Source organism: Nilaparvata lugens, chromosome 3, assembly GCF_014356525.2.
Source record: "Nilaparvata lugens isolate BPH chromosome 3, ASM1435652v1, whole genome shotgun sequence".
NCBI classification, from domain to species: Eukaryota; Metazoa; Arthropoda; class Insecta; order Hemiptera; family Delphacidae; genus Nilaparvata; species Nilaparvata lugens.
The window spans coordinates 38,926,194-38,950,104 of NC_052506.1; the positions used below are offsets into that span (position 1 = coordinate 38,926,194).

General features: G+C 35.0%; 1 protein-coding gene and 2 non-coding genes across 5 annotated transcripts in view; 2 read left to right on the forward strand and 1 right to left on the reverse strand.

The window, feature by feature from the left end:
* LOC111059730 (nuclear receptor coactivator 2) overlaps positions 1-23,911 on the forward strand; it is a 354,078-nt gene continuing 330,167 nt past the window's right edge. For 2 of the 3 annotated variants that reach the window (XM_039423755.1, XM_039423756.1), the window contains exon 1: positions 1-301. The gene's annotated coding sequence lies outside the window, so the exon portion shown is untranslated. The remainder of the gene's footprint in view (positions 302-23,911) is intronic. The other variant, XM_039423757.1, reaches the window with a different exon arrangement.
* Positions 22,267-22,337, reverse strand: Trnag-gcc. The gene has a single exon. It is a non-coding gene; the product is annotated as a tRNA-Gly (tRNA).
* On the forward strand, positions 22,533-22,603 carry Trnag-gcc. The gene has a single exon. It is a non-coding gene; the product is annotated as a tRNA-Gly (tRNA).

Genomic DNA, 23,911 nt, shown 5'->3' on the forward strand with positions numbered 1-23,911 from the left:
GGAACGACAACACGAGCACGGTTCGAAGCAGCCATATTGTAGTGTAAAGTTATTTTGCTGAATTTTGATAAAAGTGATTAATTTTGTGTTTTTGAATGTGTCAGTGAGAGTTTTTAGTGTTAAACTTGTCAATTCTTATTTCTAATTTATTGAACAAGAATATAGTCTTCCTTTTTACGTAAAAATCATTTCTGATCATGTTTTGGTATTTCATGGAAGACCTTGAAACTTCTATGGATTGTGTGCGGTGTTATTATTGAAAATGTTGGAAAAATACTTAAAATGCTGTTCATTCATTCAGGTAAGAAACTATTCTAAAGTTGTATTCAATATATCGTTCATTTCAAATTCAAACTACGATTGATCAGTCAAAAAACTGTAATGTATGTATTTGAGAGGTTACTATAGGTTATCTCACGGCCTTAGACAATTCTTTATTTCATGACTTTTCAATAATTATTGACTATCTATTAAGATTTTGTAATTTTTACTTCTATACTTAATTTAAATCCAATTGAAGAAGTATATTTCTAAATTTTCGAAGCATTGTTATCTTTTATAGAATGTTGCGATGACCCTAACCTTTATGCAACCACGGTCCACGGTATTATCTAACTTGAATGAAAATCGTAAACTCGTTATCTTGTTCCATATAGCCTACTAAAGTTTTGTTCAGGTAAAATTTGCAATTATGACACCGTATGTTTTAATTGTTCTATCAAAATCTTAGTAGCTTATAGAATATTTCACTATATAGAAATGACATTCATTCAGCAAATATAACTAATTTACAATAAAGAATAAACGTACTAGAAAAGATTTCGTATAGGTTAGAATCATAGCAAGCTTGGTGCTGCTCGCTGCATTATTATAATTTTTTATTTGTATCCTATTTTCTATTTAATTTTTCATAATTTTTTTCCGTTTGGTTTCGTATACCGTGAGTTAGAATCGTAGCTGTCTGCTGTATTATCATAATTTTTTTCTATCTTAATTCCTATTATTGGGGCACCGAGCTTCGCTCGTTATTTATTTATTGATAAACAGAACACAATTCTTCAAAATGATTGGGGAAGGACAAACAGGCACAGCCCAAAACTGTTTCTTCCCCGAATTTTGATTTATACACTATAATTGGTCCAAAAAGTAGGTTATGTTTCATACACTTGAATTTAGGTCCAATTTTGACTCAAAATATTTAAAAACAGAAAAGTTCTAATTTAGATTGTTTACAATCCAAATTGAATAACAAAATAACACTCACTATAATCACTTAAAACTGTAAAATAATGATTAACTTTGAATTTTATGATATAAGCTACTCTAATTTAGGGCCGTTTGCACAGTGTAAGTTTAAGCTAAAGCTTGAAACATATCTGGATTTTTCTTGGGTTAAACTAAAATTCCGTTTGCACAGTATTAGTTTAATCTCTGTATTGAGTTTAAACTCTGGGAAAGTTTAAACCTCCAAAGCAGGAGGTTTAAACGAAATAATTTTGATTAACTTGACATCTGTAAAGATTTGATGGGGAATTATAGTAAATTATTTTTCGACGGTTGTTTTAATTCTTCTGTAGACGATAATTATTATTAATTTAGGTTATAGTGAATCATTATTTGAATGTAAAAATAATTGTAATGGAGAAATTGATAGAAGTTTTTAATGCGATTGGTAAAGATGACTGTGAAGAAATTTTGAAACTGAGAAAAATTGGGCAAAAAAACAAATAATTTAAATTTATGGGATAGAGAATTTTTTTAACGGTTTTGCTTAAGTACAGCAACTGCCAATTTATTATTTTGATTGAATAAACCACTTGATAGAAAATAAGACAATTTTTAACAGTGGTATTCGATTGGAAAACATGTTTTTAATAACACATAAATGAGATATTGCTTTCAAGAGATTTCTAATAAACGATAGTAGATTCAAGCGTAACAAAATAACTTTTTTATCTTACATTCTAAAATATATTTTCTGGTGCCAACTAAACATAATTTTTTAAAGAATTTCTTGATCGCTTTTCACTCTTATAACCGTACAGCGTACAGCTCTGTGGATTTTGAATAAGAACAAGAAAATACTAAAATAGTAGCTAAATAACCTCAAATTACTGATGGTTTGTAAACAACAGGACATTCTATTACCAACTTAACGCTAAACTAGTTTAACTTAAACTGGATTAGTAAATGCACTGAGAAAACCGATTCAAGTTTAAACTTTCGGATTAACTTAAACTCGATTAACTTAATCGAGTTTAGCAATCTATACTGTGCAAACGGCCCTTAATTTCCTTCAGCGGGTTTTCCCAGGGATGAAACATAGTGCAATCGAATTTTTATATCATAAACCTACTATGTTTCAAATTTCGTGAAAATTGTTAGAGCCGTTTTCGAGATCCGTTGAACATAAATAACCAGATATAAAAATACAGAAATTGCTCGCCTATTTTGACTAGGCAATTTTTTTTATTGAAATTTTTCCCACCAATAATCGAATCTCATAATTATGTTCTTTTTTATTTATTGTTGTTTTATTAGCTTAATTTATATAGGCCTACCGTACTATTCTAGGACCCACTTTATTATAATCAAATTATTAACCAATTATTTTCAAAAAGTGAGATTTTTCTTTAAATTCTCAATCATTAAACATTTACTTTTTTAGGTCTATACAATAATTGTACTTTCAAACGTTCTTATCAGCAATGTCAAAAAATATTTTAAATTTTCTTATTAGCAACTTCAAAATATTCTTTTTTCTCTTATTAAGCTTAGCAAAATAAAATCTAGCCTATTTTATTTGGGGGTAATCTGAATAAATGTACTGAAGGTTAAAACTATAACAAAGGAATTGTTTTCATAGTTTAGAATTGGGTTTTTAATACTCTTTCAATTTATATTTTCCTCTTGTCAAAAAAAAATTAATTCTTACTTGATTCTAAATTTCCTTTTTAAACATAATTATAATTATATTTTATATAATACTGCTGTAATTCTAAAATTTAAGACATCAATCAGGCTTCTCTCTTTTTTTCTAGAAATGCTGAACTTACTTTTTAATTATAAATTTAGGAAATTATTTTTTTATATAGGAGTTATAGTATAATTTTCCTAATGACGGGATGGCTATAGACCAAATAAATCCAGTTTAACTTACTGAGTAAAGGAAAACAATTGATGGGATTCTAGTTGAATTCAAGTTAATATTTTGATTTATGTTCCTCAAATTTTGAAAAATCAAGAGTGTACGTAACAACAAATATTAGAATAGAATAGAATATCGTTATTAGCCTTAATAGAATAGTCAATACAATACAATAAAGCACAATAAACAGTCACAGTACATTGGGCTCAAATATTCAAATATACATTACATACAGCTCATAATATTCAATAATACACATTATTCAAAAATATACATTATTTGTAATTCATTTCAAAATCCCTTGGATATATTTTTTCTCCTTATATTCTTTGACAGAGAGGAAGGGATTATCTACGAGAAATTTATTCACCACTTTCCTCGGTGAACCAATTATTTATGAAGTATTTATAAAATTTAGTATGCAATCAGTAATACAATAAAGAATGAACATGCATATAAATGTTGTTTGAAAATTAAGGTTTTTAGTTTAGCTATTGTTTAGATTATTAGATTATCACATTGCATGGTATCACATTTCGAATAGTATTTAGTATTTAATTAATTAGGTCCATAAAAGGGATCACAAAGTGAAAAGTAAAAGAAAAACAGCTGCCTTAAGGCAGAAATCAAAGAATTGTAAAGATTTTACATTTAAAAGTAACAAAACTATCCAAAGTAATAAAAGACGTGATAAATGTATTCGTTATTCATTTTCAAAATTTGGAAGTAGAATTGGGCAAAACCTGTTGTTCTCTCCCAATCTTATTTATATGATATGTCATTTTATCCATGGATAGAACTGATAAATAAATAAATTTAAAAAAAATAGGCCTATAGACATTTTGCCATTTTGATTAGGTACTGCCGTATGTAAAAGACACATTTTTCAACGTTTAAAATAGTCACGATTTCTGGTTGGTTTAGGGTCGGTCTTTGGGGTTGTTTTTCTCAAACGATTATGAGATAATTTTGAATTCAAATAACATGTATCACTAGATGGATAAGGAATCTCTTTTCCTTAGTAGAAAATAATACTTTTTCTTTAATAAATTCCAAAAAATATTGAATAGCCTGAATGGAAATAGGGGCATGGAGGATGGAGCCTGTTTTGTTGCCCACCGGTATTGATAGTTCTACCATTTTCTTGTAGAGTGCGTTTGCGTGGCCAAAGTAAAGTTCCTATGCGTGTCTGGTGTACGACAAGTGCTGCTCCTAGTAGTCGTTTTTGAACTAGAACTCAGTTTGCGTGAGTGATTTGAATGCAGCCATAGAGTAAAGAAAACTATACTTCTTTAGACGATTTTCTTCAAACGATTATTTCTGTCATCTCTGATGCAGTATAGGTCTGAGCGTAGAGTTGATGAATTTAATACAGGGTCTAGCAATACAATAGTTGATGTAATTTTACTAATGGAGTAAATTCATAAAATTCACTGCCAAAAACTCCCAATCATTATTCTTGGTTATCAAGCATATCATCAAGCTTACTGTTTTATATCAATAATTAGAATAGTCAGACACGGCTCAAAGGTCCAAAGAAGATGATTAATCGTTGTGGGGGGGGGGTTGTTCGTGTCAGTTGTGGTAGATTCTCTGTTCATATGTAATTTTGAAAAATGAACGAAATGTTGAGTAGGCCCAACATTGGAGGGAATGCTGTAGAGCCGCCCCTGACAATCACTTCCGAATTAATAATACCAATGGAGAACTTCATTACTAATAATATCAATGGAGTCATTAGTTGATTCTTAAGAAAATGTGATTCTAGAATTCTACAATTCAATGCTCAGTAACTATTCTTCCTAACTTCAAATGTAGATGCTTGTCTTGTTTTATCTCGTTCTATTGTTTTATCTTTTGCATTATCATTTATCTCGCTTCTTTCTTAAAATTTTGAATTCGTTTGTAGTTTGAGGGATCTATATCAAAAGTGTAGGGGGAAAATCTAATTATTTTTGTCATTATACTTCAGGTCCAAGCAAAGAAACTCGATTTAGTGACTGGACTAAGTGTGCTGATGAGCGAGACAGCCTATTCTATCACTATAATATGCTGTACAGTAGTTGTGGTTGTAGGTCTCTGTACTCTGACTCTCGGTACTGCCACTTGCTCAGTACTCACTACTCAGTACAGTATCACAGCATAGCAGTCTTTCTCCAGTGGTAGTGGTGGCCTTGAATTTCGATTTCGTTCAGCATCAGCGACTAGATTTCTCATTTCTTTCAGTGCTGGGCCTGTGGCTGTGACTGACTGCCTCTGCTCTGCCACGGCTCCACTTTTATTATCGCTTGCCACCGAGCAAATCCACAGTCTGGCTGCGGCCTTTCCTCTTTGAATGGGCCATTCGAGCACTCATAACACTTGAAGCTGCCTTTACAAATTTATTCAATAAAACTCTGCCCCACCTCCGTCCTTCCAATGCTTTTTGTCCGTTTCTTTCATAGTGGATAATTTATTCGTAGCATTTACATTGATATAGTATCAGTTTTGTCAAGGAAACTGTGTTCAAAAATGTTATTATGATAACTTATACTGCTCTTTCTTATATAATAATGCGAACTTACTAATAGTGGGTAGGTTTGTGATTTTGTATTCAAATTTTTCAAATAAGTGCAATATTTCTTAAGTTTTTCATTCATTGTGATAAATTCTGTGATTCATTATAAGTATTATGCAATCTTCAAATCATTTATTCCTGGACCAAAAATTAAGTGACGAAGAAGTGTGTGATATCATAACCTCAACCTTTTGGCAACATTAACTTTTTATCAAAATTTTTGAAGAGAAATAGTACAGGCTAAGCCTAGTTTTTCCTTCAATGTCATAATTATATTATGATTGTAGTATTATGTACAATAAATAAATGAAATGCTCTTCCCTATCTTATAATGGATGCTCTTCTCTTATCAAAGATTTTTCAAAAATATTCTAATTCGTATTAAGTTTCACTGGTTATTTTGAAAAGATACGCATGCACTGAGGAAGATACATTCGATATTTGTGGATAGATAATAATGACAAATCTTCTCTCGCTGTCTAGAGTTTTGTGAAATAAGTCGATTTTGGGATTAGAGTAGTAGAAAAGTCGCATAGAATAACCAATCTATCGATACTCTCTGATAGTAGTATCTAGAGAACTGCAGTCTATCTAAAATAAAGGTTGTCGCGACAATAGTAAAGTGTTACAGTAGTTGAAACTTGAAGGAGAATACATTTCTTTGAAAGATTGAAGATTCCCGTATTAGACGTTTCACTGTATTTACATTGATAAGGCTTTGTCAGCTAACTCTGTTGGCAAGTTACTGGGAAGTGCTTGGCGCTGTGATTGATCTGGTGACTTGAATCAGAATCTTAACGATACGCCTGATGACTCATGATGCGTAAGGCTAGGACTTTTGTGATCATCTTCAGCATAAATAAATGTTTGTTTGGAATTGAAGGGCTAAAATGAAGATGAACGTCAAATTTTTAGTAATGTTGAACTGATTAATTAATTAATCAATTCATAGGACAATCGATTTTTCAGGATAGTGATAACATACAGTTGGCATGTTCACCTTCTCAACAGAGTTTTTTACTATTTTCTGACATGAGTATGAAGATTATGAGCCATGCTCCATTATACATTGGTTCATAGTGCATATCTATGAAAGAACTGCACCATTTTAGATTGGATTGCTGCATCTAGAACCTATCTTCTGTCATCACACTCAAGGCTATTGTGAAGTCAAAAATATAGGCTATCAAAAATAAGGCTATTGTGAGATTATAAATATCTACTCATTGGAACCAATAGTGATTTAAATATAGAAATATAAATAGAGCACAGGTTAGATAGTTTATTGGTTGTTGCCAATCCATATTTGCATTGAGGATGTAAGTAGCCTTATTGCATGTCCTATAGGACCAGTGCACGACTATGCAAATATGAGCTGTCGAGGTAGAGCGGAGCAACTAGAAATTATTTGTAAATATATAATTGATAAGCGCGCTAAGATTTTATGCAGATGTGAGTAGGCTACTACTCGGTACTCGGCAGATAAGCAGCCCAAGAGGTGCGTGTCCATTAGGAAGGCATTAGCATGCTGTAAAATCGTCGCTTGTTTATCGAGAATGTATTGTATTTGTGCCCACTTGAAGCTGGCTGAAGTCTGTGGGCAGTGACTCACCTGCACTGCACTGTCCAAGGCGTTGTGATGGTGATCATGTTGGGCCTTCATTTACATAAAATGACGATTTACATAAATTTCTTCCGAATTGTTTACATCTCAGTCGGAGCCTTTTAATTTCAACTCGTGCTCTTTGCGTTGCACGCTTATTCTCGTTGAGCCATACCAGACCCAAGCACTTGAAAATCGATTCCGGGCTGAGTATGCTCAATGCTTAAAATGTCCGATCAATGACCAGTTTGACTTGATTTTATAAGAGTATTTTCCACTAAATGGAAAGGGTGGAGAGAAGCATGTGTGACAATTTGAATAAATTTACTTAGAAAATCAGCGTCTTGATACAAAGTGTCGAAAGTATTGCAGGAATTTTGAAATATAACAGTAATTATTATTAAACGAAAATCCCAATTATTCCAATAGTTTATTTCCATCTTTAAATATAACAGTATTTTGAAAAGTACTTGAATGACTATCATTTTGAAGAATGATGAAAAGATGTTGAAATAAGCAATATACCATGTTGAAATATTTTTCCTGGGATTTTTTCATCTTTTTTTACAGTTATTCTGATTTTCTTGATTTTCGTTGCTGGGTTTGTGAATGTTTGAATAATATTAGTGACAATTTGAATAGATTTACTATGATCGATTGCGTCTTCATAACTTCAGAGAGTATCGAAAAGGCTTACATTATGGTTATAATACAATATTCCAATAGTCCAGTCAACGAAAGATTATAGAGGGAAACGTTTGGAACACAATTTTCAACTCCACAGCTCTTTTAAGGATAGTGAGAGGATTATCATATCAAAAGTCCTCACCCCTACCCCCTGTGTTAAAGGGGTGGGGTGGTTTGAAAGTACCATTTTTTCATTTTTCGCATATATCTGAAACTATGCATCTTATGAACATTTGTATCCTGTGCAAATTAGAAGATTAAAAAATTACTAACAAGTTTTGTTCTTTACATTTTTTTCATATCTCTCATAGTTTCTGACATATTTGCTCTTGAAGGTGAGACATTATTTGAAAAAAACTGCCTTCAATTTTTTCATCTTTTCGGCCTTATAATTTTTGAACGATTGATGAAAAAAATCCGTGCTGATTATGAGCTGATAGAGCATAAAATTATCTTCAATTTGATGTATATTTTCTTTATTTTACGCATTTCCCTACGACTGTTGCAGAAGTTTTAGTGTTGAGAGTGAAATTTTCTGTTTAGCAGCAATACATCAGTTGACAATGAAATTTGAAGAGAATGTTTGGAACACAATTTTCGACTTTGCAGCTTTGTTGAGACTAGTTTGGAGGTGAGCATATCAAAAATCCCAACCCCTACATCATGTACTGGAGGGATGAGGGTGGTTTGAAAGTCGCATTTTCCACTTATTACTTACATGCTTATATCTTGGTAACAATGCTTATATCTTGGAGTTTAGTGTGAGATGACAGTATATAAGTATCTTTCATTGACAGAATTTGATGAATTATATGACAGTATTCTGTAATTTCTTATTTTTCTGTTACCTTGTTTGTCAGTATTCTTATCTTTTGAAACTGCATAATATTATTAGCAGCTCAAACATGCCAAATATTTTTCCTTGCTTTTGATAAGAAGTTAGGATGAAAGGATAAGAATTGATCCAGAGTAAAGAAGAGGATAAAGGAAAAATCTTATAACATAGCAGAAAGAGGAAGATTGTGGTGGCATATCCTAAAAACATTCAATGACGAGTCTAATCTACATAAAATATATGCCGTCAATCCAGCATCCACCATAAACTTTTGTAGTCTTGAAATTATACTGCACAACAATAGATTATGTTTGATTCTCTGTCATGCCTATAGAAAGCGACAGTAAAAAAATTGGCATCGACTGAAAATGTTTTGTTTATCCTGCCATAAAACTTGTATTATTTTGTGAGTTTATTATTTGGTGTAAACTCTGTAGGTGGTGATACTCGACGAAAAAGGTGCAGTGATTCGGTTGGCCGTGAGTCGAATCAAGGCCTGTTCCGCAGAGATGAGTCACGCTCTTCGCTGCCACTCATGTTTCGCTACCAATCACAAATCACTCAGCTGCTCTCAGCTGATATCTCTCATACAAACTTCACAATCGAAGAGAGTATAAATTATTGGGCTTGGTCTTTAACAAGCTTCTCTCACTGGTCTCCAATTTGCTCTTCTCATTAATATTGTAAAAAATGTTCTCCTTATTTGGTGTTCACTGAAAGTAAGGAAATTATTATTACTTTCCTTGCCCTATACCATAAGTAAGGAAAGTATTGTGCTTTATGCTTTCCGAAAAAAATTAAGGTACCCCAATTTGTAAATATCTATACTTTTCAAGGTCCCCTGAGCCTGAGTCCAAAAAAGTGTTTTTTTGGTATTGGTCTGTATGTATGTGTGTGTGAGTGTGTGTGTGTGTGTACACGATATCTCATCTCCCAATTAACGGAATGACTTGAAATTTGGAACTTAAGGTCCTTACAATATAAGGATCCGACACGAACAATGTCAATCAAATGCAATTCAAGATGGCGAAAATGTTGTCAAGAACTGGGTTTTTCGCGATTTTCTCGAAAATGGCTCAAACGATTTTGATCAAATTTGTACCTAAAATAGTCATTGATAAGCTCTATCAATTGCCACAAGTCCCATGTCAGTAAAAATTTCAGGAGCTCCGCCCCATCTATGCAAATTTTGATTTTAGATTCCCAATTATCAGGCAATCATACAATTTAAGCAAAAAAAATCAAGTGGAAAAGATAGAGCATGAAAATCTCTACAATTAATGTTCAGTAACATTTTCATCTAAAATTGAAAATAATCTCGATATTCGAGAAAATGTGATTATTCAATTGCAAACTGTTGATTCTATTAAATTATTCACTATGAAGACCTCGTGTGTATCCAGCGTTATTGTCCTGTCACCAGCTGGCTCAGATTTTTGAATAGTAGATTTGAGATGCGCCTGAACACTAGCTATTCACTATTCTTACGTCAGGTGATCAATTTTCATAATGGCAAGGTGTGAGTGCGCCACACCAGATTTTTTTAACGTATTGAAGAGGATTGTAATATTTTTTCTTTCTTTTAAAAAGTTTATTCTATGAACCAGATTTTCTACTATTCAACTGATCATTTAGTAGAAGGGGTGTAATTTTTATGTGATGTTTTGAAGGTATGGATTCAAGGATCCAAAGGTTCAAAGAACCTCACACGTCAACCGAAGCTTATTGTTTGTCAGGGGTGTAATTAATTTATTTTCAACATTAATATTCGAGCTCGGTATGACGAGCGTATGATTAGCGTATGTTTACGCTAATTCACATCAAGTCCTAATTTAATTTTTCTGAAGATACTCAAGTCGCTTGGCGACCAGCAGGTCGAGTCGCAGTCGCGGACTGGCGTATCCTTTCGAATAGAACTCGATTGTCCTCATCCACCGATTCACCAGAGGTTAATCCCCATAGCCCAAACTTCAGTATATTATTTCTATCTACTTGGACAGTTTTTTCTATTGGTGAATATTTTTTCTATCTCCAGTTTCTCGGTCCAAACTATGTTCTCAGTAGGTGAAGACCCATTTCATCCCATTTATTTACACATTGAATTTAAAATACGGTATTTCAGCATAACGAAACATGCAATAACATTCTTTATTAGGATATCTCGTTTGAAATCGTGATTATGCATAGAATAATATTAGTATTTCAGATTATTCTTGTTTGAATACTAGAGTGCTTTTGAAAGCTATTGATTAGAACTGGAATAACACCGTTCGCAAGTAAAGGGTTCAGTTGCTTTCACTGGAAAGCAACTACCTATACTCATAATTTTATTATAGTATGCTATACCATAGAGTAAAGATACCACTTGATTAAGATACCTATTTTGTCTCTGGTTATTAATAGACTACTCTATTATTCTATACTCACTCTAGCGTCTAGCGTGATTCAAATCGTACGTACGACTGCAGTCGCGGATACTCCAGTTTCTCTGACCTTAAGACTCGAGTCGCTTGTGTTGCTCATTATCCCTACTCTAGTTGCCAGTAGCCTTACGACTTATTTGAAATTGTAATTATCGGCTTATTCTATAAAGTTTTCTATTTTAAAATTGTATAATATGGGATATTTTACTACTTTTCCAATCACTAAATAATTGAACGTGTGCTCGTTTATGTATTATGTTTATGCTAATTCACATCAAGTCCTAATTTTATTTTTCTGAAGATACTCAAGTTGCTTGGCGACCAGCAGGTCGAGTCGCAGTCGCGGACTCGCCGATACTGGAATCGCCTAGTCTGAGTAACACCACTTGAATGCATTGTACTTTGTCGCTTCGTGATTTTAGTCGCGCTAGTGTGAGAAGAGCCCAAGTTCGTTGGCTACAAAGACCTGAGACGTTTGCCATCGATAAGTGAAAATGGATTGATTGAGGCTTCATTGTGTGCAAGTGCTTTGTGTTGGTGACATCCGTCCTTGTCCCTCCAACAAGTGCAGAGAATCCAACCGGTTGCACAGCGATCTATCTGTTCCTAGAAGATGGTGAGACGTGAGCTGTAATTTTATTGGACCATTTCAACCTGCTTGGCTGTCTATTGCGCCATGCTATTCACCACCACCGATTCCAAACCTACTAAATTGGTCTTTTGGCATTCTTCAAAGTTTGCTGGCTGAGCTTGTGAGCTTCCATCCAGGAATCGGATTTAAATTTTGAATATAATTATTTGTATTCAATGATTAGAAATATTATCTTTTCATATTAGTAGGAATGAAAGGGTGATCACTTGTACTGCCGAATCCTCTATCCTTTAATTGTCATTTATGAGTTAAAAAAACTCTCCGGTGATTCTCACCTTAAGCTGTAGGTCCACTCATCTCTCATCACCATCATGATCCGTCCCATTTCTCACGCACAAGCCTGGATCCCATGAGGGCATCACTCTCAGCAAGTTGTCTTGAATTTATTGTGTTTGTGAAATTTTGATATTGAAGTATGAATTGTACATCAAAACAAAGGCATATTGGTTTTGGCCTACACTATGTATAATTTTCTGCTTGAATAAAAACTCATTAACTAGCTTTTCTATAAAAAGGCTTTCTGCTTTATCATATTAATCTAAAACAAATCATTTTCTGTTTGAGTAATTCAATTCCCATAAAAAACAATCAATCATTCATTGTACTATGCAATACATATGCTCCCACTTCTAGGAAGCACAGGATCCTTATACGGTCGTTTTATAGATAATTTGATGGATGTAATCTGATCCTTTATTACTTTTTCCTTATTTCCAATATTGAATTTACTATATAACAAAAAGGAACGGGACCCAGAACGTTTTTGATTGAAAGAAAACATTCTGATCAATTATTTCAATTGGATTGTGTGGATTAATTTATTCTATCCAATTTTATGATGCTTGTCTTTATTTTAAGCGGTTTCGGTTTATAAATTAGTTGTTGTGATTTGTCTTAGTGGTGATTGAAGTGGAAGATGTTGTATGTATGGGCTTCACTCGGCACTCGACCGGAAGTTTTGACGTACACGTGTCTCGGTTGTGGGTTGTGGGGGTGGAGTGGCCAAATTACGGCACTCGTTATCTTGACGTAACAGAAGGATCTCACTGGCCGTTTGTTTATGTTACGAAGTGTGATAATAAGCGTGATGACTCCGGAAAATGATGCCGCACAACAACATTGGCGTCCACTATTTACGAGTGTGCGTAAGAAAGAGAGCGTAAAACGGAATTGCCGAAATGATAAAGAAAGGATCGGGGTGAGTGGACTCGATTTGTCCTATAATCAACCACGTGCTTGGCTCAGTTCTACTCTGGGATGGGGAGGAAGAGAAGAAATTAGTGAAGGGCGATGGAGTCAAGTCCTCCTTGTAGCGTGGAACCGGCCCTCAAAAACAGATAACGATAGTGGTCGGTTGTTTGCTTACACAAGTTTGATTTTAAGCACCGAAAGGGGATGAGATGTCACGTCGTCTGGTGGCTCTCTTCCCGCCATCCGGTCAGCTTTAAACATTGATTGATTATTATTCATTTCGTGGCGTCTCCTCTTTTCTAGTAGTCCACTTGTTTGAGATGAGTACCATTAGCGTCGCTTTAAAAGGTTTCATTTTTGTTGGATTTAGAGGTAGCGTCGCTTTAAAAGGTTTCATTTTTGTTGGATTCAAATCGTACGTACGACTGCAGTCGCGGATACTCCAGTTTCTCTGACCTTAAGACTCGAGTCGCTTGTGTTGCTCATTATCCCTACTCTAGTTGCCAGTAGCCTTACGACTTATTTGAAATTGTAATTATCGGCTTATTCTATAAAGTTTTCTATTTTAAAATTGTATAATATGGGATATTTTACTACTTTTCCAATCACTAAATAATTGAACGTGTGCTCGTTTATGTATTATGTTTATGCTAATTCACATCAAGTCCTAATTTATTTTTCTGAAGATACTCAAGTGCTTGGCGACCAGCAGGTCGAGTCGCAGTCGCGGACTCGCCGATACTGGAATCGCCTAGTCTGAGTAACACCACTTGAATGCATTGTACTTTGTCGCTTCGTGATTTTAGTCGCGCTAGTGTGAGAAGAGCCCAAGTTCGTTGGCTACAAAGACCTGAGACGTTTGCCATCGATAAGTGAAAATGGATTGATTGAGGCTTCATTGTGTGCAAGTGCTTTGTGTTGGTGACATCCGTCCTTGTCCCTCCAACAAGTGCAGAGAATCCAACCGGTTGCACAGCGATCTATCTGTTCCTAGAAGATGGTGAGACGTGAGCTGTAATTTTATTGGACCATTTCAACCTGCTTGGCTGTCTATTGCGCCATGCTATTCACCACCACCGATTCCAAACCTACTAAATTGGTCTTTTGGCATTCTTCAAAGTTTGCTGGCTGAGCTTGTGAGCTTCCATCCAGGAATCGGATTTAAATTTTGAATATAATTATTTGTATTCAATGATTAGAAATATTATCTTTTCATATTAGTAGGAATGAAAGGGTGATCACTTGTACTGCCGAATCCTCTATCCTTTAATTGTCATTTATGAGTTAAAAAAACTCTCCGGTGATTCTCACCTTAAGCTGTAGGTCCACTCATCTCTCATCACCATCATGATCCGTCCCATTTCTCACGCACAAGCCTGGATCCCATGAGGGCATCACTCTCAGCAAGTTGTCTTGAATTTATTGTGTTTGTGAAATTTTGATATTGAAGTATGAATTGTACATCAAAACAAAGGCATATTGGTTTTGGCCTACACTATGTATAATTTTCTGCTTGAATAAAAACTCATTAACTAGCTTTTCTATAAAAAGGCTTTCTGCTTTATCATATTAATCTAAAACAAATCATTTTCTGTTTGAGTAATTCAATTCCCATAAAAAACAATCAATCATTCATTGTACTATGCAATACATATGCTCCCACTTCTAGGAAGCACAGGATCCTTATACGGTCGTTTTATAGATAATTTGATGGATGTAATCTGATCCTTTATTACTTTTTCCTTATTTCCAATATTGAATTTACTATATAACAAAAAGGAACGGGACCCAGAACGTTTTTGATTGAAAGAAAGCATTCTGATCAATTATTTCAATTGGATTGTGTGGATTAATTTATTCTATCCAATTTTATGATGCTTGTCTTTATTTTAAGCGGTTTCGGTTTATAAATTAGTTGTTGTGATTTGTCTTAGTGGTGATTGAAGTGGAAGATGTTGTATGTATGGGCTTCACTCGGCACTCGACCGGAAGTTTTGACGTACACGTGTCTCGGTTGTGGGTTGTGGGGGTGGAGTGGCCAAATTACGGTACTCGTTATCTTGACGTAACAGAAGGATCTCACTGGCCGTTTGTTTATGTTACGAAGTGTGATAATAAGCGTGATGATTCCGGAAAATGATGCCGCACAACAACATTGGCGTCCACTATTTACGAGTGTGCGTAAGAAAGAGAGCGTAAAACGGAATTGCCGAAATGATAAAGAAAGGATCGGGGTGAGTGGACTCGATTTGTCCTATAATCAACCACGTGCTTGGCTCAGTTCTACTCTGGGATGGGGAGGAAGAGAAGAAATTAGTGAAGGGCGATGGAGTCAAGTCCTCCTTGTAGCGTGGAACCGGCCCTCAAAAACAGATAACGATAGTGGTCGGTTGTTTGCTTACACAAGTTTGATTTTAAGCACCGAAAGGGGATGAGATGTCACGTCGTCTGGTGGCTCTCTTCCCGCCATCCGGTCAGCTTTAAACATTGATTGATTATTATTCATTTCGTGGCGTCTCCTCTTTTCTAGTAGTCCACTTGTTTGAGATGAGTACCATTAGCGTCGCTTTAAAAGGTTTCATTTTTGTTGGATTTAGAGGTAGCGTCGCTTTAAAAGGTTTCATTTTTGTTGGATTTACATGGTACTTGGAATCAAAATTTTGTCATGTAGTTTTTCTCTTTTGTGAAGCTATTTTCTCGATGGCATCTCAATAGGCTCTTTACTTGTATGAGGTGGTTAGTAACAAAAAATACGTGATTACGAAAAACTAGTATTAAAATAAAATTAATTTTTTAGAATCAGTATGAATTCACATAATTTTTGGACATATTTTAGTAACTAACATACATGAACCTAACTAATAAGGGTTTAAAATATTGTGTAATTTCTACTTGAAAGAAAGAACAACCATCTTGTAAGGTCTTGTCAAATAATACATTACATATCGATATCATATTTATTATGTTGGAGGTTGGAGGTATTGCAGGATGTCATATCACATACAGTATGCAGACATCATTCATGTATGTGAACGTCGTCTGATATGTTAACAAAGAGGAGAAACAAGTAGTGTTATCGAGGTTATATCCTCAGGCTGTCCAATATACAGTACTGAACTTCATATTTTCGTGCACTCAAAGCTATGCATTGCTCATAACATTTCGTGAACTCACGCTCACGGCAAAACTATGGCACAGTAACAAAATAAATTGTCTAGTGATACATGTTGTGGAGAAAATTGAATTATAATGGAAGTACAAATCCAAATATTGCTTGATTTTGATATCTCAACTTCTATTCTTCTACCTCTCTCATTGTATGCTAATAATTGACTTATGTTTTTTTTGCAGGTAAAATTTTCAGAGCTTTTCAACGTACTTTGTAAGTTTGGAAACGTACCTCTGCTACTTTTAAGGAATATTGAAAGTTTGAAAGATTGATATGTTGTTGACAGAGAGTATAGAATGTAATTACATTGCATTGCAGTATTACATTCAAAATTACAAGTATTACATTCTATACTCTCTGGTTTTTGATGTGAATCACTCGTATGTAACTATTTTGTTATTTCTTCAAAAGACTCATTTGTAGTGACTTTGTTATTTCTTCAAAATTTCCCACAAGGTTTTTAATCTAGTGGAAGAAAGATTGCTTGTTATTGTGAAACTCCATATAGTTAATGAGAGCACTCGAATATTGTCAATTCCACTTTTCATTCGAGCAATCAACTGTAATTTTGATACTTTACCAGTGTTTTTATTCAGAAGACATCAATGAATAGAATTTGACAAATTCAATGAAATGTCAACTGACACTAGTCCTTAAGTATAAAATCGTTCATTGATTGTAGCTAAATCCACTTATTCTTAACAAGATCCACACACTCCACAGTGTAGGTGTTTGATAGTTACAAATTATTATCAACCTGTACCATATCTTCATCCAAGGTGTTGGTGATTGTATCACAGTTGATTATGGACAATAATTGTACTTTTGGTGACATTTTGGCTTTAACCTTATTAGAACTGGTTGCACCTACGTATAGAATTTCAGTTGTATTAATAATGTATTTTCTCAGTTGACTTGTAATACATAAAATACAGCAGTTTTTAATATATTCACTGATGTTATGTGCTACTGTATGCAAGTCAATGGATTTCCTAATCTAACTTAAATTTGTCTCCAATTGAATATTATGGTATATGACAAAACTTTCACTTTGATCTTGAAAGAGGCGAGGAGGGAGTGTTAAGACAAGTCCTATGAAATCAATATTACCATTTTAAACCATCATAAATACAATTACTGTATTATTCTTTTATAAGTGAGTGTGAGAATTAATCTGAAAGGAACTCATTTTGATGAGGAAGATGCATTTTTTCCGTCACTTTAAATTTCACTCGTGAAGTTAATTACCTATTTTCAGTCCTACTTTGCGTAAGTTTTATTGTGATTTTACTTATTCAAGTGTTATGCTGGCATGGCTTGAACAATGACTCAGTATCATTAGTTTGTCGTCATGCTTCATAGAATTGTGCCTACTCTCGGTCTAGCTAGTTGTTCTCCCCCCACTTTGGCTATCACATTAAAACTTCCTGTTTGTGAAAAAGTCCTGACAAATTATCAACTAGCATCCTCTCTAGATTATTTTCTAAGCTTTTTGTAGGCTTATGATTGGTATTCTTGATTTTTTCAGAACTCAAATACAGTACTCAATAGAGTTTGAATGATTTTGCTATCACCTTTTCACTTATTTACTTATCCTGTGAGCAACATCTCAATTGATATGGTTCCTCATTCTAAATTGAGCTATGTCCATGGGCGCCGACTTACCAAAACATTTGGGTGGGCTCATTGGTCTGGGAAGGGGGGTGGGGGTTCAATGGAATACACCCAAAAAAGGGGGTCCGGGGTTCAACTCCGGAAATTTTTTTAATTTTGTTCTGTAATATGTTTTTGTTGGTTTAGATTCTTTTTTATAGAATCTGGCTTTTTCACTTATCACAGTAGGCCCTATTGGTAAACCAGGGAAGATAATCTCAAAATACAATACAATTTGTTTGTATGCTGAGTAGCAATAATTAATTCTTGACTAAAATAAAATGAAAACTTGCTTGTTATTGAGCTCATAAAATTTGTTGAAGGAGATTTTCATTTGAAGTATTTCTTCAACTTCTCAAGTTGACAACAACATTGAAAGTTAGTGTAAACACTAAACAGTACACCCATAATCTAATATTAATCCTGTAATGAAGCATAGGCCTGTTGAAAAACATTGAGAATAGTATGTTCTCAACTTATTGCCTTTCAAATTTGACAATTTGCTTGGAATCGAATGTTAGATTCATGTGAGCCTTCGCCTTCTTTATCTATATCCATGTATTTCATTGTTTTTACTTTCAACATTGACATTGATTATAATATTGAAGATAAATTTAATAAATTAAGAATATTTTACAGTTATCAAAATGTTATTTTCTGTTCACAATAATAAATAATTAATCAAAATTTTGGGGGACTCCAGCCCACCCATTCCTTATGGAATCGGCCCCTCTGGTTATGTCATGTGCTACTACTTTTCTCTTCATTAATGTGCACTAGAAGTCACAATTACACTGGCAGGAATTTTTGGTAGAACTCAACTTTGGCGCTAATGGTGATTCCTATTTTGCTTCGCCGAATGTAAAAGAAAAGCAATGATTGAAGACTATATTAGGTGCACAGACCGATAAATGTGATTTTTGAACGACTTTTGAAAGCATTTCATTTATCTTTTTGCTGCTCTCAGTCAGTACACGTCTGCATTTTCTTCACTATTTTTGTACCATTGTAATTTTGGCCACCTAGGATTTCAATAAGAAATATTTTGCAAAAAAACCAATAATAATTTTAGGTTTCTGTATTTTTCAAGACAATTTTTGTCTTTAATTTCATTATAACTGTCCATATCCATCAATTTTGCAGAAATTGTTATAAACTGATTAACTTATTTTCAAACCAAGACTGAAGTCTTCCATTCATAAAGTTCATAGAACTTTCTGAGTTTCTATTCTACCGGGTGCGGCAGAAAAATTTCATTTTTTTTAAGTAAACGCCAATCAGTCAGCTGATGTAGTAGAGCAAATTTGGTCTCTTTAGAGAGTTCAGACCATAAAGTTTTTTCCCGACATGTTCAGTCGCCATCATGCATTGGAACAATGAGAAGCGTCCATTTGCCGTTGAGACTTATTTTTCGAGCAGATGTTCTGAGATCACAACCCAGCGCGAATTTTGAGATCGTTTGAATTTAGCCTCTTTGGCTACTATCCCGGAAATCAATTGTTACGTCGGTCACTACGTTCAGACAAACTGCAAGTACGACAAGACGAAGAACTGGAGTCCCTCGGCCCATTAGGTCACCTAAGAACATTGAGGCAGTGAGAGTTTCAATGTTGCGATCACCACAGCGTTCTGCGCGCAAACAATCGTCTGCTCTTGGACTTTCCGATCGTTCTGTGAGACGAATTCTTCATGATGATCTTCATTTCCATCCACACAAGATGGCAATTGTGCAGGAACTTTCTGAACGTGACTTCAATTGAGGGAAAACTTTCCAGGACGCTTCATCTCAATTAAGAGTGATTTGGAGTGGCCAGCCCGATCTCCCGATTTGAACCCTTGTGACTTTTTTTCTATGGGGGGTCTTTGAAATCCCTTGTTTATGTGAACCGTCGAAGGACCCTACAAGATTTGAAGACCAATATCAGGGAAGAAATTCCTAACATAACGCCTGCAATGCTAGCAGGAGTCATGAAAAAAGTCAGAAATCGGTTTACCCAGTATATGGAGAATGGGGAACGTCAACTACCTGTTATATTCTTTGCAAGATACAGTATTTCTTTATTATTTTCTTGAAAATAATAAAAATCGATAACATTGCAATACTACAACTAGTTACTACTGTTATTAGGTACAATATAGGCTACATTGTAGAGGTAACTTTGGTGAATAATTCAAACTGACAACTAATTGGTTTTAACAGCTTGACAAACGTGTCGGGTACTTGACAGTACTTGGATTTGTGTCTACAATGAAATAATGTTGAGGGCTGGTATGAGGGTCCTTCTGTCGCTTCGTGGCCCTTCTTATTCAATCCATCTCCTCTTCCCTGTCCACTCTCCTCTATCACTCACCCACATAATATACTTCTTGACTGTTCATTTATTCATCACACGTGACTTAACCAAGTTTCATAATGCGATCCTCCAACGCCTAGAGTGGTGGCTTTTATTGACATTGTAATTGACGTTGTTTGTCGTAAATATGTGACAGGTATTCATGTTTCAAGACGTTACCGTCAAATAATACATTCACTGATATGTCATGCAAGCTCGCTTGTATCTTCAATTTGATAGAGCTAGTTCTGCTCAGGAAAGTTTAGAGATGAAAGCTCTGTTGCAAGATGGAATGAAATTGAATCATATATTTTGAAAAAACTCATCACAATATTCAGAGTAAGGATGATGCAGTTTTATGTAACTGAGTACAATTGCTCTACTAACTATAGTTTGTATAAAATAAGTTGAGACTTGGAGAAAATATCCGTGCTGTCAAATTGTGCTAAATTGTTATCTTTTCATTCAAGCCCATATGACTGGAATAATTTATTCGAATTGACAACTTTGTATCGACTGTGCTGTCGAATTGAATACATCAGTCATGTAGGCTTGCATGAAAATATTGAAATTTCGCACAACTTGGCAACACCGATATTTTCTGCAAGTCTCAACTTATTTTATATACGGACTATAATGCTATCGCTACTAACTACTGTCTAGCCCCCTGTGGGTTGGGGGAGCTTTGAGTTGATTATCTTACTGAAGAATGTGTTGAAAACCAGAATTCACCCGCAGTATCCATGCTTGTAGTAAGAGGCGACTAAAATGGACCTCAAGGCAACTCCAGAAGGCCCCATCAGGGCAGTTTGGAGGGGCAAAAAGAAAAACTCAAGAGACCAGAGATGAGTGAAACTTCAGGCAAATGTAGGTCAAGAGGCTAAGTCGAGGGTGGCCAGGTGACCTAGAGGCAATTTAGTGACCCCTTCCTCAGCGGAAGGACCTATAAAGAAGCCAGGAGTGAAACTCACGTAGGTCACGATTTTGTGGGTGGAGAGACCAAAACCCACCACTTCTCAGATAAGGGCGGCCATTCACTTCTTGGGAGAAGTGAGGCTTTTTACCCTGCAGAGTTTCGGGAGGGTAAAAAGAAAACCCAAGAGACCAGAGATGGGTGAAACTCCAGGCACAAAATGTAGGTCAAGAGGCTGAGTCGAGGGTGGCCGGGCGCCCTAGAGGCAGTTTGGCGTCCCCTCTCTCAGCGGAAGGACCTACAAAAAGACCAGGGAACACAATAAGCTTCGTTTGACGAGTGGGGTTCTTTGAACCTTTGGATCCTTGAATCCGTCCCTTCAAAAACAATAAACAACAACAACTACTCACTAGCATTGGGTAACAAATATAATAGACTAGCAGGTAACCCGTGCTCCGCAAAGGTATGATCAAAAACTTGACAAACTGGACCCACTCAGATCTTGAAGAATTGAAAATAGGCCTATAACTATCCTCGGTGAATTAAGAATCTTTATGCAAAATTTCAAATTAAATCAGTCCAATACGTGATGATGCGTCATTCGTGAATTTCTTATCCCCTACGTGTAAAAGCCAGTTCTTTCCTCTATTATAGTATAGATAAACAATTCCAACATAAGTGTTTTCTACCGCTAAATACACTTTTATCAACTTGCCTTCTGCAGAACTATAACCACAGCGCTCAAGCCTCTAGTAGCTTCAAAATACATCGTAAGAGGTACCAATTTGATCTATCACCTGAGTAAATAGTTTAAAAAGGGTACTCAGATTTATATTTTTATCTATATTCAAAAGTAGTCCTAAAGGAAAAAGACTATTCATGTTTTATATAAAGTGGAAAATTCGATTTGGCTCTCAATTTTTTTGTTATCGGCTTTGTTCTAAAAACTCCATTGTCACTATGTGAGGTATTGAAACCTCTTCTGTAGAATGGTTAACAAATTATTTTGATAAAATGTGTATATTTGCTTTATCAGTGAGTGATAATAACAACTCTCATTACTGTTCGTTTAATATACATTTTGTTTATGTAATAAAAACAATGCATCGACCGGGAATCGAACCCGGGCCGCCCGCGTGGCAGGCGAGCATTCTACCACTGAACCATCGATGCTGTTGACGAAGATGACTTTGAAGATTACTTTCACTCTTGGATGGTCTTGTATAGTGTAACAACAGCTTAGAGCTCCAAGCTATAGCTTGAAGCTATACAGTGATAGTGCAGTAGGGAGTGATAATAGTTCTGAACAGTATATAACTACGAAGTGAAAGGCTTCTTGTAGGAAGAAGATTTTGCTCCTCTTCGTAAGCATCGATGGTTCAGTGGTAGAATGCTCGCCTGCCACGCGGGCGGCCCGGGTTCGATTCCCGGTCGATGCATGGTTTTTTGTTAATCTACTTGAACCCTAATGCATGTGCCGTATTTATATGCAAAGTACTATTTTTCACCTGCTGATTATTTTTTCTAAACAGAAAATTTACGTTTTACTTTCCGAAAAAAAGGTACCCCAATTTCTAAATTTCTATACGTTTCAAGGTCCCTTTAGTCCAAAAAAGTGGTTTTTGGGTATATGACTGAATGTGTGTCTATGTACACGATATCTCATCTCCCAATAATGAACGGAATGACTTGAAATTTGGAACTTAAGGTCCTTACAATATAAGGATCCGACACGAACAATGTCAATCAAATGCAATTCAAGATGGCGGCTAAAATGGCGAAAATGTTGTCAAGAACAGGGGTTTTCGCGATTTTCTCGAAAACGGCTCCAACGATTTTGATCAAATTTATACCTAAAATAGTCATTGATCAACTGCCACTAGTCCCATATCTGTAAAAAACTCAGGAGCTCCGCCCCATCTATTTTAGATTCCCAATTATCAGGCAATCATACAATTTAAACAAAAAAAAATCAAGTGCAAAAGATAGAGCATGAAAATCTCTACAATTAATGTTCAGTAACATTTTCATCTAAAATTGAAAATAAGTTCGAAATTCGAGAAAATGTTATTATCCATTTGCAAACTGCGTCTGTGTACACAATATCTCATCTCCCAATAAACGGAATGACTTGAAATTTGAACTTAAGGTCCTTCCCCTATAAGGATCCGACACGAACAATTTCGATCAAATGCGATTCAAGATAGCGGCTAAAATGGCGAAAATGTTGTCAAAAACAGGGTTTTTCGCGATTTTCTCGAAAACGGATCCAACAATTTTGATTAAATTTATACATAAAATAGTCATTGATATGCTCTATCAACTGACACAAGTCTCATACCTGTAAAAATTTCAGGAGCTCCACCCCATCTATGCAAAGTTTGATTTCAGATTCTCAATAATCAGGCTTCAGATACAATTTAAACAGAAAAATTCAAGTGGAAAAGATTGAGCATGAAAATCTTTACAATTAATGTTTAGTAACATTTTCACCTAAAATTGAAAATAAGCTCGAAATTCGAGAAAATGTGATTATCCATTTGCAAACTGTTGGCAACTGTTGATTCTATTAAATCATTCACTATGAAGAGATAGCAGACTTCGTGTGTCTCCAGCGTTATTGTCCTGTCACCAGCTGGCTCAGATCTTTGAATAGTAGACTTGAGATGCGCGTGAACACTAGCGTCAGGTGATCAATTTTCATAACGACAAGGGAAGTTGTGTGAGTGCACCATACCAATCTGTTC